This window comes from Sinocyclocheilus grahami, unplaced genomic scaffold (assembly GCF_001515645.1).
Source record: "Sinocyclocheilus grahami isolate Dianchi unplaced genomic scaffold, SAMN03320097.WGS_v1.1 scaffold645.1, whole genome shotgun sequence".
Lineage (NCBI taxonomy): Eukaryota > Metazoa > Chordata > Actinopteri > Cypriniformes > Cyprinidae > Sinocyclocheilus > Sinocyclocheilus grahami.
The window spans coordinates 445,724-460,077 of record NW_015505824.1 but is presented as its reverse complement, the minus strand read 5'-3'; the positions used below and the strand labels follow the sequence as shown (position 1 = coordinate 460,077).

Below are 14,354 nucleotides of genomic sequence, written 5' to 3'. Positions count from 1 at the left end.
CCCAAAATGGGGTTCGTGAGGGCACTGCAGGGGGTTAGTGAGTTGATGAAAACCTAGTAATTATTAAAATCATAAAAATGTGAAATTAAAATAAATAGATAATAATAAAAACAATCAAAATACTTAATAAAAAGCATGTTCTATTTTATTTGTTTACCTGCATGTCATGTGACCATTAAAGGGATAGTTCACCCAAAAATGAAAATTCTGTCATTAATTACTCACCCTCATGTCGTTTCAAACCCGTAAGACCTTCGTTCATCTTCGGAACACAAATTAAGATATTTTTGATGGAATCTGAGAGCTGTCTGACCCTGCATAGACAGCAACGCAACTGAAATGTTCCCAAGTCCAGAAACGTAGCAAGGAGATCTGTAAAATAATCCATGTGACATCAGGGATTCAACTGTAATTTTACGAAGCTACGAGAATACTTTTTGTGCACAAAAGAAAAAAAAAATACCGACTTTATTCAACAATTGGTCTTTATTTTTTTTTCTTTTGCGCACAAAAAGTATTCTCGTAGCTTCGTAAAATTACAGTTGAATCCCTGATGTCACATGGATTATTTTACAGATCTCCTTGCTACGTCTCTGGACTTGGGAACATTTCAGTTGCGTTGCTGTCTATGCAGGGTCAGACAGCTCTCAGATTCCATCAGAAATATCTTAATTTGTGTTCCGAAGATGAACGAAGGTTTTTTGGGTGAACTAACCCTTTAAGCAACATCAGCATCAGCAAACCACGAACATGCAAATGTGTTGAAATAATATCTTAAAATCTCAAATATCAAGTAAATATTTTAGGAATGACAAATATTTTCAGCTGACAAAAAAAGTTTTGCAATTCCTGTTTAAGCTGAACGATGTTTATAAATTGACACACATTGATGGTGATGATAGAATTTTTACTTTAATGCAGTGAAAACGCAACATTTTTTTCCATTAATTACAACTAAATACTTTTAGTGGCAGTCATTTTTGTGCATCCAAACATTTCTTGTGTCTTTTATGTGTTCTGTCGGGTGTCAGGTTTTGGCCTATTCTGTGGCGTGTGTTGCAGTTTTAGCATTTAGTGCAGGCATTATTGAGGCCAGTAAGGCTGAGGAAAGCATGAACACACTTCGCACCCTAACAGAGGAAAGCCAACAGGTGAGAGCTGAAATCGTCTGTTTATAAGGAGATTCATGCATTAAGATAAAAGCTATTTTAAAAAATTGTCTTCCTTGATTAAAATTAGTAGCTATTAAGTTTGATCTTAGAACTAAGTTTGGTTTTGTATTAAAGAAGATATTTTTGTTGTGTTTTTGCACATGACTGTTTCAAAACAAAATATTTGATTCACACTTTATGGCATTTATTCTGGGGTTTTTTTTAGACACCAGGCTTTGCTTTGGCATTGGGACTCAGTGTTTGGACTCTCTTCTTTTGGTCATGGTAAAGCGGTGGACATCCAGCCTCGTCTGCTGGCTGCCTGGACCAAGATACTGCTGGCAGAGGTGAGGTGCCATTGTTCGGTGAATCATATTGGGTGCCAAATGTATTGTTATTTCCATATGTTATGCATATTTTGCCTTTACACATGCATGTAAGGCATGCTGGTCTTATTTTTATGTCAGACAACCACTTTATTATCCATACCAAAGCTGCTTTGGTTAAAAATGTCAGTGGGAAGTGAAAAGAAACAGTCGACTTAATGTAGTTTGTCTCCCTGACTAGTGAGAAACAATGTGTTGTTGTGCCATAGTAAGTGAACTATATATCAGGATCTGATCTAGGGCACAGGTCCAGAATTTAGGGTTAAGTTGTTCTCTTCCCAGTGTCTTAGTTTTGATCTAGAAATCTCAGGCATCAACACTAAATCTCAGCTTTCATGAGGGAGAACCTAAACTGTAATTTTTTAAATCTTTCTCCAGGGTTGTCCCACAATGCAGAGGCTGTCTGCCCTCAATGGACTGATCGCATTAGTGGGATCGGAGATGGCTCTCATTCAGGTAATTTAATGTGTAATTCGTGCTTATGTCAAGCCTTGTGTTATATTTGTACCTGGCAGGATGCAAGAGACTGCTTCAGCTTAAGATATATGTGTTGGCATTCAGCACATTCAGTGCAAGACTTGAAAATAACACACTAGCAGTGTAATAAATCTTACTTCCTACAGCTAGAATGTTTTTTTTTCCATCCTAGTGAATGTTAAATATCACGAAACATCACTTTCTCGTATATTACCCTGCATTAAGTCCATTATCGTATGTTGAGGTGCCATTAGTGATAGCAGTTAAATGCCAGTCTCGTATTGACACTGCCCTTTTCACACACACCTGTGCCAGGCTGCTCTTTGTGTGGCAAATTACACTCCTCCATGCCCACCCACTTTCCAGACACTCATACACATACACACACAGCGAATGCTGTCTCGCCTTTTTAAATGCAAATGCCACCATACTTGGAAGGTAGCCAAGAAGTGTCGCCATAGTAATGGTGGGACTTGACAGAGGTCTGCAAGGATTTTCTCTCAGTGTGAATCAGAGCCTTGTGAATGTCCCGGATTACTCTGCCGCCCCACAGATGAAAAGATTTGTGTTAATGTGTCTTTAAGCGACTTAAAGTCACTGAATAAACACTTTAAAGCACTTTAAAGATTCGTTCTTGAATTAAAATCATGAATGTAGCTCATTTAGCTGGTGACTGTTCCTTTCGGATCTAAACTTGTGTAAATCTCCTCAAACCAGTGACACTAACAAACAAGATTTTAAAAACTGATTGTTCTCTTTTTAGTTCAACTCTGTTTACTAACTTTGTGCAAGGACAGGTAAGGAAGCAGATCTCAGCAATTATATATCCGTAAAAGTTAGCTGCTGGGGAAAGGTGAATGTAATAAAAAAAAAAGAAAAGAAAGGTGAATGTAGGCTTTAATATGGCAGTAACAGTAGCTGGCCACATGAGGGTACTTGTAGGGTTAAAATAATGTCAATGTCAAAACAAATGAATCCTTTCTGACACTTTAAATTCGTTTTAATAACTGAACATTATTGGACAATACAACTTTTAATTAGTGAAAACAAATCAGTAGGTTTATAATTTGTCTTAAAGCTGAATTTGTACATGTTTTAAATGGTTAAATAGTAAAGTAGATCATTAAAGAGCAGCATAATATGTATTTTTTTATATGCATAAGTAATGTAATGTCAGTAGAATTGGTTATGTTTTTAAAAGAAGTTATTTATACTCACCAAGGTTGCATTTATTTGATCAAAAATACGGAAAAAAGAGTAATATTGTAAAGTAAATTACAATTTAAAATAAGTCTAAAATAATCAGTGTTTAATGCTTAATTTTATGTGAAAACCATAATACGTTTTTCAGGATTCTTTGATGAATATCAAAAGAACAGCATTTATTTGAAATTTTTAATTATATTAAATGTCTTTACTGTCACTTTTAATCAATTTGATGCATCTTTGCTGAATTAAAGTATTGTAAAAATTGTAGTGTATTAAATGATTGTAAAAACACTTTTTTTTAGTTTTATTTGTTAAACTGGCCCCTGATGGAGGACACTAACCCTGACTAGTGACCTCCAGTTAATTTGAGTTTGACACCCCTGCCATATGTGACCCTGGAGCACAAAACCAGTCTTAAGTCTCTGGGGTATATTTGTAGCAATAGCCAAAAAAACATTGTATGGGTCAAAATTATCGATTTTTATTTTGTGCCAAAAATCATTAGGATATTAAGTAAAGATCATGTTCCATGAAGATGTTTTGTAAATTTTCTACCGTAAATATATCAAAACTTAATTTTTGATTAGTAATATGCATTGCTAAGAACTTCATTTGAACAACTTTAAAGGCGATTTTCTCAATATTTAGATTTTTTTGCACCCTCAGATTCCAGATTTTCAAATAGGTGTATCTCGCCCAAATATTGTCCTATCCTAACAAACCATACATCAATTGAACGCTTATTTATTCTGCTTCCAGGTGATGTATTAATCTCAATTTCAAAAAATTGACCCTTATGACTGGTTTTGTGGTCCAGGGTCACATATATTCATAGATTTTACTGTGTCCTAGAACCCTTTGACCTTCAGAAAGTGTGTTTTTATCTCCATTAGCTGAAGAGTGAATCAGAGGAGTCCTCAAAGCAGCAGGGCAGACTGAACGAGGTCATCCGAGCCATTACACAGGTTAGAATCATGCATTTGAAATACATCAAAAATATGTCTATAAAGTCAAATATGTATACTAGAAGTAAAACAATGCTTTGAAGTAAGTTAAGTGTTATTTTATTTTAAATTTTTCTTGCTCTCATGCCCATCCTCTCCACTAGATCATCACCTTTTCAGGAACAATAGGTCTGCAGTCTAACGGAGCATGTCTGCTTGGACACCTGCATCTGGCCCACATGTCCAGCAGCCACAGTCGAACCGCAGGTGAGATTCAAAATGCCCAGTCTTCTGTCTTTTTTATTCTAAACTACTATTCTTATTGTTGTTGATGATGATAATGATAATAATAGTAATAATAATTAAATAACAAAAAAATAATAATATAAAAACACATTATTATTGTTTTGTTACTTTTATGTTAATTATTATTATTGATGTTGATGATAATATATCTAAAATTCTAAATCTAAAAGTCTTTTTATTTGAACAAAATGTATATCACTATTAAAAAATATTTATATAATATAAAAAATATGTAAAAAATGTAAATGAATATTAAAAATAAAAATATTTTAGTTTCTGATGTAGTTGTTATTGATCATATTAAATCATAGATGTTTTTAAATAAAAATAATACTATAAAATAATAATTATTATCGTGGTTTCTGTTGTTGTTAATAATAAAATAAATAATTACATAATACAATTGTATACCATTAAAAATATATTAATACAATAATAATAATTGTTGTTAATAATAACTGTTCATAATAATTTATAAAATATATATATATTAATTTTATTGTTACTACTACTAACAATAATAATAATAATAATTAATAAATAATAAATAAATAAATAATCCACATATAAAGTACTGATACTGTACAGATGGTCATTCACCGGTGAAGAAGACCAATCAAACTTTTTCAACCCGCTTTAACAGTTCCTCAGGACTTTGGTTATCTCCCAGAGAAAAGTGTCATCCGAGCTTCAGTAGACTTCATCACCGAAGCAGGAAGGAAAGGTAACACACTATCTAAAGCTAATATCTAATAAAAAGGTGATTCCATTGCTTACTAATGTTGTGATTCTGTACAGGACCCGAGTTCACTCCTCCACACCTAGTGAAGACAGTGCTGGCAGCTTTAGGGACGGTCGGTGGAAGCTTCCAGTATCCTCCAGTCAACTGGAGTGCCATCCTCTCTCCGCTGATGAGACTCGGCTTTGGTGAGCTTCCTGTTCGTCATCGTCGTGAATTAGTCTTCTGTAGGAAATACCCTATTGTGTCATTTCTGAGGATGTATGATGTTGAAGTGCTCACCTGTGCCTGTCATAGGTGAGGAGGTGCAGCATCACTGTTTAGCGTTAGCTGGCAGTCAGGCCCAGTCTTCCCAGTGTGCCTCACTTTTCCTCGGCATCTGGCTTGTGCCTCCCCTGGTTCACAGCCTGAGTGTGAGTATTTCTCTCTGTGTATGTCACACATTAGTGTCTCTTTGGTGACTTCATAATTTTAAAATGCTGGGTTTTCACTTATAAATAAGACATTTTAGTTTGGTTAATTGTCACTGTCACTCTTTAGTAGTAGTGAACTTTTTCATACAAGTGCATCTTTTGAGCTTGGGCCACTAAGAAACCACCTGCCACCCTCCCAGAATGCCATAGCAAATCAAATTTAATTTGAACCAAATTTCATTTTCCATTACAATTGTAACTTCCAACTATTATGAAAATGAAGTTGTTATTATTGTTTGCAACAGTGTTTTAGTTTTGTCTTGTCTTGTTCTATATATTGAATATGTTTTGTAGTTTTCAGAAAGTTGTGGAAGTACACTACAACATAGATGCTTTTTATCTCTTTTTATTTAATTTAAATATGTCTTGATAAATAAATTTGATAATATATATATATATATATATATATATTCTGTTTTTTCTGTTCAGTTAAAAGCAGCTCTACATGACGTCCAGTTTTACTTGTGCAATTTTCTTTAGAAAATTTCTAAATCTAATTTTTACTAATTTGTTAGACATTATCCCTTTTGAAAGCTTTGTAAAGTTTAATGTTATTTTCAGAGATGCTTAAAAGTAAAGTAGTAATTAGTAGCTAATTATCTCATAATGTTATCATCTGCGAGAAGTTCATCGTGGCTTTTCTGGCTTCAAAATGTCACACAGTTTTGTAATTTTCTCTCAGTCTGCTGTCATTTTCTTAATTTTCTCAACATCTGTACGCTCCACAGCTCCGCACTAGGGCTTCTCTCTACGAGTGCCTGAGCTCCTGGATGAAGCACGTGGCTGAAGACAAACTGCAGGTGTATGTGGACAGTCTGGCAGTCCAGCAGTTTGTGCCTGACACACGTCCTCAGCGCCTGTCCCTGTGCCTGTCCATCCTGCGTGGGCTGTCCAAAGCCATGGCGGTCCCCAACACGCCACTGGACTGCCCTGTGCTCCACCACTGAAAAGATCTATAACCTCTTACCTGATAATATACCTGTATGTCCTAGCAATCTGTAAGATGTTTTCGAACATTTAGCCAGTTCTGCTGCTGTCCAGATGTGATGTTTTTGGGTTGTTCTGCAGGCTGGTGAACTGGACCTGTATGAAGCCATGTGTTCATGTCTGTCTGAACTGAGCGACACTGAGATAGACCACATAGTCAAAGTCACTGAGGTATTATATAACTCTGTAATGTTCATGAATTATAGCTTTATAAATCTGATTGTGTTGAAATGTATCATCATGATATGTAGTCATACTATCTCGCCTCAGGGTAATGAACCCATTATTTCACTTTGCAAGCACAAGATGCATAAAAAAAGATTAAAAAAACAATAATGTCTGAGGGATGTCTGAATATCCAAATGAAATGCCTGCTGTCTTTCATTAACATATACAGTACATAGTGAATTTAACAATGAATTTATATTTTTTTATAGACATTTTCATAACACATTAGCAGAAATGAAGTATTTTATTGTAATGTCTTTTATATCTTCATATTTCTTCATGAAGATGCCTTCTGGACTATCCCTAACCATGTGCTTCCAACTTCTTGTTATTTTATGAAAATATGATTGTTTTGAAAAATGCCAGTTCTATTAGAAGCAGTTACAGTAGTTTAGATGTTCTGGCATCAGCAAAGACTTTGATTCATTTATTTCCATTATTACAGAAATTCTGACTCCAGGCAACACGTCTTAAAAGGATCCCAAACTATTTTTTGTTTTTTTTCTAAATTTGTTGTTGGTTTTAGTAATGAGGCTCATTTTATTAAAGAAAATTGAGTCTGATTTTTTTCCCCTCTTCAAATATAATGCATGCATAATGCGTAAATGTTTGCAGTGATGAATAGTTATGCTTTCATCCATGGAAGGTTTTCTTCTCCTTTCATGATAATTAATGATAATCATAATTCATGGCAAGAGCATGGGACAGCTTCTGCTGTTTTGTAATTTATCATGTAATATTACAACCATTTCAAAGCAATTTACAAGTTAAATTACTTGCTCAAAGGTACTCCGACAGTGGCTAGACATTAAATCAACAGATATACATACAACCCTACACAGTTCTCTCTGTTTTTGTGCTCCGTCTACAGGCTAATGTGGAAAAAACAGCTTTCATCCTATCCTACCTGACCTCTAAAGGCAGAGTCCCTCTCCTCGGACTCAATGATGTCATCAGTACCATCCTCCAGGTGGGGAATAAGAAACGAATCAGATGGCTCCTCCTGCAGGCCCTCCACCAATCACGCTTCGCCTCTAGTCCCAATGCAGGTATGTTAATAATACTAATGTATATAGTAGTAAAATATTTTCGGAAAAAGGTGCACTACTGTTCAAAAGTTTGTGGTCAGAAAGGAATGAATTCTTTCAATCACCAATAATATATTAAATTGGTCAAACGTGACAGTACAGATTTGATTTTATTAAAATAATATTTTAAATAGATGCTGTTATTTTTACTTTGTTCGTCAAAAAATCCTGAAAAAATATATCACTTTTTCCACAAAAATATTAAGCAGCTCAACTGTTTTGTAATTATTATTATTTGATATAAGAAATGTTTCTTGATCAGCAAATCAACATATTAGAATGATTTCTGAAGGATCATGTGACACTGAAGACTGGAGTAATGATGCTGAAAATTCAGCTTTGCGTCACAGGAAAAAATTACAGTACATTTCAAAGCATTAAATAGAAAACAGTCATTTTAAATTGTAATAATATTTAAAGATAGATAGTTTAAGTTGCTTTTTTTTACTGTATATTTGATCAAATAAATGCATCCTTGGAGGTCCAAAAAAATCTTACTCTCAGCAAGTTTTTAAATAGTAGTGTATATACCTCTATACTATACTACTATAATTAAAACCATTAAAAACATTTCATTACTTGGAATAGAATAGACATTAACTGAAACATTATATATATATATATATATTCTGTATATATGTATATATATATTTCAGCTAGTTGCCAAGGCAAAATGTCTCATATTTAGTTTAACTCAATGTACTAAAAAACTAAAACTGAAAAAAATATATGAAAAATTATATAGACTTTTTTTTTTAAATGACAAAAAATTATAAAAACATGCAACAAAATTCAAATGAAAAATATAAAAATAAAAGCTGGTTCAAAATATTAATACAAATATATAATATTATTAAATATATATATTATAAAAGATATATCAATATTATATATTATCTCAATGATAAATGCTAAAATAATACTGATTCTTATATGTTACAAAGTTACAAGCCACTGCCTGTGTTTTCCGTTAACCATTTTAACCCTCTACCGCACACATTATGATAGACCTATAGAAAAAAATATTTGAATCTTTTTCTTTTCTAAGAATGGCTTAACATGAAGTCCTGTAAGAAAATTTTGGGAAAAAAATATTATTTTAATGTACTTTATGATATGTTGCCATACGGCAACAGCATACAATAGTGGATCTAACTTAGAATAAGTGTAAGCTTACTTATAATTAATATTTTTCCTCAGAAATGTTGTTTGTGTTGATTCAATTGGTGCTATTATAAGCTTTAACACAGTACTTACTTATAATTTGACACCTTATACATACTTTCCAACAACTTGTGCTTTTATATATTCTATTCTTTTTTTGCTGAATAATGATTTATAATTGTTGTAATTTCATTACATTTTTCATGAATATTATTTAAACTGCAAATGTATACAGTTAAAACAAATATAATACTGTATATAATGTATCATAAAACACTGACATAAAACCAAAAACATTGCAGTTCATGAAAATTCAGCATTATGCAATCTCTTGAGAGGTAGACTATGAACATGAGCCCCCCCCACCGAATAATGTTGATTCAGAAAGCACGATGTTTTGTTTGTTTTCAGGGGTCTCTAAACTAATGGATTGGCTTTTGGAGTTAATGGGCCACATCAGAAATGTTGCATACGGATCTCCTTCTGTTAAATGTGTCAGTGTTATAGAGGTATGTGCAGTATAACTGCGCTGCAAAATCTGTTTGTTGTAATTTATTGGGCTCTGGTTTCTTTTAGGTCGATTTACAATCATATGTGGATTTGCCTCTCTAAAGAGTAGTCGCTGCCATCTGCAAAATGTTTTTGGTTGCCTTGCTGTAGGCCTAATGATAGAAACCGTTATTTTCTCTATAAAACACAGCAGCAGGAAGCAAGATACTACCCGTGCACTTAAACGTTATGTCTGCCATCATTTTGCAGGGCACAGACTTCCTCCTCGGTGTGTTTGCTGCGGCAGTGGTGTCTTGGGCTGACCATTCTGCCCCTCTTCTCATTGGAATCAGGGCCCAGTGGTTTCCCTGGCAACAGTCCTCTCTGACAACAGAACTGTCCCATGACCTCTGTGTCAACCCTGCTATCACAGAACTGTCGATCACGTCATGCCTACTTGTAATCCCATGCAGCATGAAACAACTACTCGCCAAAGAGCTGTGGAAATCCCAGTCACAGAAGGCATGGCAGCTTTTATCTCTCGTTTCACAGTTTAAAAATGTGTAGTTCTGCTGAATGTTTTTGAATTCTGCTTCGGAAAATTAATTAAAAAATTAAGAAAAAAAAAAGTGAAAAAAGTTGCACAATTAAGGTATTCATGTCCATTGCACAAATCATGTGGATTGAGTAACCAAATTATTACCAAATTGTAACACTTACAATCGACAACTCTTAAAGGGTTAGTTCACCCAAAAATGAAAATTCTGTCATTAATTACTCACCCTCAGAGAGCTCTCAGAATTCATTCAGAATTCAGAATTTGCGATTCATATATGAACAGATTTTTACATGCACCTCTAGTTTTCTCTTTCTCTTCTCTAAAGCAGCGCAGCATGGCCTCGCCCTCTTTGCTTCCTTTTCCCGGGGACGGGGTTTATCTGGGTTTGTGATGTCACGAACCCGGGAAGTAACTTGTTGTAGTTCCTACCAGCCGTTTTTGTAGGCATTAAACTGCCAGAATTTTAAAAGACGATATCTCCGTTTGCATTGAACTTTCAGCTTCGTAACTTTGCAGATATTGTTTATGCTCAAACAGCAACATTACACACTAACTAACGTTAAAAAAGTGAAATCGCAATCAACCACCCCTTTAATGTTTTTGAAACAAGTCTCCTATGCTCACTAAGGCTGCATTTATTTTTCAAAAATACAGTAAAAACAGTAACAGTGAATATTGTTGCAATTTAAAATTTATTCAGTTTTCTATTTGAATATATTTAAAAATTTAATTTATTCCTGTGATGGCAAAAGCTGAATTTTCAGCAGCCATTACTCCAATCTTCAGTGTCACATGATCCTTCAGAAATAATTCTAATATGATGATTTGCTGCTCAAGAAACATTTGTCATTATTATCAATGTTGGAAACAGTTGTACTGCTGAATATTTTTGTTTCCTGGCTGATTCCATGAATAGAAAGTTCAAAAGAACAACATTTATATGTAATAAACTTTTACATGAATTTACTGTCAGTTTTGATCAAGTTAACACTTCCTTTATAAATTAAAGTATTCATTTCTTAAAAAAAAAAAAAACTTCTCAACCCCAATCGTTCTTTCTTCATGCCATCAGTTCATCGACTGGCTCTTCAGTATTTCAGACGGTCCTAAACTAGGTTTCTCTGAGACTACCTTTCTTACAGCCAAAGGTGAGATACTTTGTTTTAGTCAAATTATTATTATTATTATTATTTATCAGTCTTTAATTTGTGTTTTAAAAATGTTTTGATAACAAGAAGCAAAGGTACGTGATGTACCGTACAAGTGAAATCTCCCATTTGAATCTCATTTCTTCTTAGCGACTCTATTGTCTCTGAGATCCAGCTCTGAGTTCAAGAAGAAGGGTGTGTGGACCAGGGCGTATGGTTGGTGATCTCACTGAAAGCTCTGACACACCAAGGACACCATTTGTTTACATGCATATTCAGAGTAGTATCTACATAAAGCAAATGCTTTCTAGTTCCAATACTCTAGTGATGAACCCGTCTTGTTACAAACCAGAATGAACACTGACATGTTTAATAGATTGAAAGTAGGTATACCATAGTATTTGTTAACAAAAAAGGACAAAAGAGAAATGCATAAAAATGGCTTCAGAAAGCATAATTTTCCACTTTCATATATTGCTTGTAAAATGTATTGAACGTTTTTCTGTAACCAATTAAGCATAGAAAATAAGCACATCTGTGCAACACCAAGTATATTTTTCTGCTCAAAAGAAGCTTGTGCTGTTCGCGTAAATTTACTTTTAATAAAGACTTGAAATCCAGCTCAAGCTGATTTGAAACTTTGTAATTTATTGTATCCTTTAACCGAAAGCCTTCTCGTTCCCATTAGACAAGCTGATGTACAATGCAGATGCCTGATGGTCCGTAATTGTAGCTTATGCTAGCCATGGGGCCTGACCGACATATAAAATGTAACCTAAACAGACTAACATGCTTTAAAGTGGTAGACTGATGGTTTACAGTGTTTTTTTCCCCCATGTGCAGCATTGTCATGACGTAATTTTCTTTAAGCTCCAAATGTATTAGTCACATAACATTTATGGCTCATGCTCAGGCCATTGTCTACAAGAAAATATACAGGAAATCACACATTAGTAGATTTTAAAAATACACTACTGTTCAAAAGTTTGTGCTCAGTAAGAGATCAGTACTTATATTCAGCAAGAATGCATTCATTTGATCAAAAGTGACAGTAAAGACATTTGTAATGTTACAAAAAATATATATTTCAAATAAATGCTGTTCTTTTGAACTTTCTATTCATCAAAGAATCCTGGAAAAAATGTATCACAGTTTCCATAAAAATATTAAGCAGCAAAATATGTTTTCATCATTGATAATAATAAGAAATGATTTCTGAAGGATCATGTGACACTAAAGACTTAAGTAATGGCTGCTGAAAATTCAGCTTTGCCATCTCAGGAATAAATTACATTTATATTCAAACAGAATTTTTTTTTATTATTTTAAATTGTAATAATATTTCACAATGTTCCTGTTTTACTGTTTTTAAACAAATAAACACAGACTTCTTTCAAAAACTTTTGAACAGTAGTCTATATATTTGCAGTGAATCCAAATGCAATTTGTTCGATCCATCAGTTTGTTTGAAAGAATTTTGTGTTGCCCTAACACAAAATGCCTGTTCCATCAGATTTTCCTGGCTGAAGATTGTCATTTGTTAAGGCAATAGTTCAGAACCGTCATGCAAAAACCGTCAAAAGTGACAGATTGGTCTGTCACTTTTGAGAGGTATGGAGACAGTCACTTTAATTTGACAAATAAAGGTGCAGCCATTCACACCTTCAGGAATTTTTGCAGCATTACTGCTGAGCTTAAAGGGTTAGTTCACCCAAAATGTCTGTCATTAATTACTCACCCTCATGTTGTTCCAAACCCGTAAGACCTTCGTTAATCTTTGGAACACAAATTAAAGGGGTCATAAGATGCAGCTAAAAAGAACATTATTTTGTGTATTTGGTGAAATGTGTTTATGCATTTTAAAGTTAAAAAAACATTATTTTCCACATACTGTACATTATCGTTTCTCCTCTATGCCCCGCCTTTTTGAAACGCGTAGATTTTTACAAAGCTCATCGGTCTGAAAAAGTGAGGTGTGCTGTGATTGGCCAGCTATCCAATGCGTTGTGATTGGCCGAATACCTCAAGCGTGAGATGGAAATGTTACACCCCTCACCATACTGTTGATGCCGTGTCCCGGCCGGAGCGACGAGACAAAAACATTAAAACCCATTATAAACTAGGCATTTGTTGCATCCAGTGGGGACATAATTACTGATTATAATGACTTATATTGTCTTTTTACACGTTGCGTTGCATTGCCGTGTAATATCCGTGTAAACATAAAACTCTGTCTGCATTTGTGATCAGAGAAATGACAAACAACAAGTGCTACTCTACTGCCCAAAACTCGCGTTTGAATCATCAGTGGCAAATGATGGCAAAAAGATATTTTTGATGAAATCCGAGAGCTTTCTGATCCTCCATAGACAGCAATGGAACTTTAGGTTACTAATTTAACCCCGGTTCTCTGATAACATGAAGTGAGGTATCTCACTTGTGAAACTCAGCTCAACTCAACTCAACTCAACCGTTATTTATAAAGCACTTTCAAAACCATAAAAATGGACCAAAGTGCTGTACACAAGCAGTATATAATAAAGATAAAAAAACAGGAACAAAACATAAAATAAAAGACAAGTCATTCACAATTGTCCTGACCAATCAAATGCCGAAAGCCTGATCAAACGAGCAAGTCTTTAAGTCCTTTATAAAAATGTCCATGCTTGATGAGGATTTTACAGATAATGGCAGAACATTCCAAAGTGCTAGAGCCACAACAGAAAAAGCGCGATCTCCACTCCGCCTCAGACAAGACCATGGGACAGTCAAAAGCATGCTCTGAGAGGAGCGCAATAGTCGATGCGATTGGTAAGGGACCAACATATCCCTTATGTACTCAGGAGCCTGATCATGCAGAGCTTTATACACAAACATTAACAACTTGTATTGTATTCTATATTTTACAGGAAGCCAATGCAAAGACACCAACACAGGTGTTATATTAGCCTGTTTTCTAGTGTTAGTTAAAAGTCTTGCTGCATCATTCTGAACATAACCAGAGAT

At 34.4% G+C, this 14,354-nt stretch overlaps 1 pseudogene; it reads left to right on the top strand.

Moving 5' to 3' along the window:
- Positions 1-12,308, top strand: part of LOC107558398 (focadhesin-like) — a 48,250-nt pseudogene extending 35,942 nt beyond the window's left edge.
- The last annotated feature ends 2,046 nt before the right edge of the window (positions 12,309-14,354 follow it).